At 42.6% G+C, this 3,194-nt stretch overlaps 1 long non-coding RNA gene across 1 annotated transcript; it reads left to right on the forward strand.

Moving 5' to 3' along the window:
* The first annotated feature begins 706 nt into the window (after positions 1-706).
* On the forward strand, positions 707-1,293 carry LOC125012436. The gene is made up of 2 exons (XR_007113277.1): positions 707-769; positions 829-1,293. It is a non-coding gene; the product is annotated as an uncharacterized LOC125012436 (long non-coding RNA).
* The last annotated feature ends 1,901 nt before the right edge of the window (positions 1,294-3,194 follow it).

A 3,194-nucleotide genomic window follows, 5' to 3' on the forward strand; every position in this document is an offset into this window, starting at 1 on the left:
CGTAGGGAGGTCTCCTCGCAGTCGTTTGACAATTTGCTAAAAACTAGTCCTAACAATCCCACATACATAGATGCCATAGGTGTTCCGCGTGGAGTCCCGAATGAATTTAAACTAGCTGATCAGGTAGTGGTCGGATTTGAGAATGTTCCTCTAATAAGTGCCATCTTCCCAGTGACCCCGAATAAAAATGTTGACCGTATTAATTACGTACATTACAATGTATTGAAATTAGCCAACCTCTCCCGTGATGCAGTAGCAGGACTCTCGGAACAACTGGCGCCCACTTCCCTCATGGCTATACAGAACAGAATGGCTCTCGACATGATTCTGGCCGAGAAAGGGGGTGTGTGTTCCATGTTTGGAGACATGTGTTGCACATTTATTCCAAACAACACGGCACCAGACGGATCTGTAACCAGAGCCCTGGAAGGCCTGAGAGCGCTCTCGAACACAATGCACGAACATTCCGGCCTCGACAACCCCATGGATGAGTGGTTTGCTAGCACGTTTGGTAAGTGGAAGACTTTGATTTTATCCTTATTAATGTCGATTGCAGTATTTACAGCCATCCTGGTTACATGTGGCTGCTGTTGCGTGCCTTGTATTCGGTCGCTGATGGTAAGGTTTATCACTACTACCATAGAAGGTAAATCTCAGCCACCGCCTTATATGTTGCCCCTCCTTCAGGATGAAGTGGAGATGGAGTTGGGAGATATCAGGGATCCGTCCGCAGTTTAAATGTTTGATTTTATACGCTGGGCTAGCTTGTGTTGATCTCTTTATAGAGATCAAAAGGGGGAATAACAATTTTTCACTTAGTTAGCTTAGGTTGATCTCTTTGTAGAGATCAAAAGGGGGAATTGTGGGAACAGTAAAATGTATGCGTGCTTATGAGTGCCTTAATAATCAGGTTTAATTACCAGAAGTGATTCAATATGCAAAATATGGGACATAATCAATGGAACAGAATACACTGAACATGTACTGTGTGCAGAAGTGGAAAACACTGGAAGGCCGAATGATATGATTGTATTGAGAACAACTTGTACTTAAAGGTCACCATGTATTTTCTGAAGATGTCTCGCGGGGGGAGCAGGATGCGCCGGACCACAATCTAACAGAGAAAGTGTGTCAAAGAGGAGAAGTAGATGAGCCTATCAGGAGTAGACAAACACCTTAGACTGTAGGAATAGAAAAGAACTGCCCCCGCGAAGGCAACTCAGATCCAGACTCATATCTTTGTATGTACTGTGGTCTCCACACTCTGCAGACTGTGAATAAATACTCGTACTCGACGTCATTCTCTCGTCTCTTTATTCCTCACATCAACGGACCCGGAGAGGAGAGGAAAGCAGGGCTAAATTCCTCCTCAACACTCTCTATCTTCTCTGTTTCTACTCGGCTGGCCTTCGGCAGATGGGTCCCTCCATATGAGCTGGGTTCTGCTCAAGGTTTCTTCCTATTAAAAGGGAGTTTTTCCTTGCCACCGTCGCCCTCAGGCTTGCTCTGGAGGTTGCAGGCTGGTTTTTGTGAAGCGTCTTGAGACGATTTGTATTGTTATTGGCGCTATATAAATAAAACTGAATTGAATTGAATTGAATTGAAGTTAAAAAGTGCCTTTTGAACCACTCAAGGATACTTTACAGAGAAGAACATACGAGTAGAACAATGGATTAAAACATCAGTACAATAAAACAACATTCAAAACACCAACAAAAAACAATGTACAACATTTAATAAAACTGAAAAAAGGAGGGAGAGGTAGGATGGTGTTGGAGTTAGGGGTGGTGGAGTGAGTAAGCAATTTTAAACACATGGGCTTTGAGTCTGGTTTTGAAAATGAGGAGAATACTGAATTGTTCTTATCTGCGTTGGAGCAGGCTGTCAGAATGCGGTTTGAATGAATAAAATGCAGACTGGCTGAATTACTGGTGGTAGGTAAATCTCATTTTATTTATTCAGTGTTTCCATTGGCTGAGATAAGTTCTAGTTACTGTACATATGCTGTATATGGATATGGGCTTCAGGTGTACACTACCAGCTTTAATTTGAGGAAGGGTCTAGGAATTCTAACCATTTTTATGCATTTTATGTAGAAAGGCTCAATGAAATTGGACAATGGACATTTTCATGTTTTTATTCTTTGTCGGTTGTCCTTGCGAGCCATTATTGCCTTACGTCTAGCACTCATGGATATTACCGACAATCGACGTTCCCTCTTTACTCAGTAAGATCCAATCACATTTAGTTCATTGAAAAAGGAACAAGTAATGAGAAGCAAGAGCAAAATAAGTGCCAGATAATGAGTATTTTCTCTTTGGTGGGATTGGATCAGATGGGCCAGCCTTTCCTCTGCATGGGTACCTATGGCCCTACTTCTAGTACAGCAATTGTCCTTTCTCTGACCACTTTTTGTTGCATATTGAACTTACACATCCTGCAAGATCCACAATTTTGGAAATGCTTTAACGCTAATGTTAACGCTCTAGTCACACATGCTGCCAGACTTTCTGTCCTGTCAATCTTTTTTACTTTCTGTCCTGTCAATACATATAGAAAAATATGTTAAAGCATAGTTAAAGCCAGTGAGGAATGTATAGACTTGTACATTGGGGAAACAAAAGAACCCATCCACAAGCGCATGGCCCAACACAGGAGAGCCAGCTCATCAGGAAACGACTCAGCAGTCCACCTCCACCTGAAGAGCAAAGGACACTCCTTTGAGGATACCAACGTCAAAGTCCTGGCCAGAGAGGATAGATGGTTTGAGAGAGGAGTTAGGGAAGCCATCTATGTCAAAGTGGAAAAACCTTCTCTAAACAGAGGTGGACTGAGATTTAATTTACCAACTATTTATAATTCAGTTTTGACTTCTGTCCCCAAGAAGTTTCAACAACATTCACACTTTGAGCCTCCAGGCTCCCATGGACAATAGCCTCATTAGAGCTCTATTCATAGGGTAAGTTAGCCTAGGCACACAATTCCCCCCATTCAAGGACAGGTAAGTACCAGCCATTATGGTAAGTAGTGACCCCAGTTTCTGGTCAAGCAAGTTTTGGGTGGGGGTTACACACAGAGTTTTTCCTATTTAAACCTCAATTTCCCACTAGTTTATCAGAACTGAAGAAGCTACTCGGATGAGTGGCGAAACGTCTTCAAGATATTCTACAAGTCCAGCTGACCCTATTCAACGC

This window comes from Mugil cephalus, chromosome 8, assembly GCF_022458985.1.
Source record: "Mugil cephalus isolate CIBA_MC_2020 chromosome 8, CIBA_Mcephalus_1.1, whole genome shotgun sequence".
Taxonomy (NCBI): domain Eukaryota; kingdom Metazoa; phylum Chordata; class Actinopteri; order Mugiliformes; family Mugilidae; genus Mugil; species Mugil cephalus.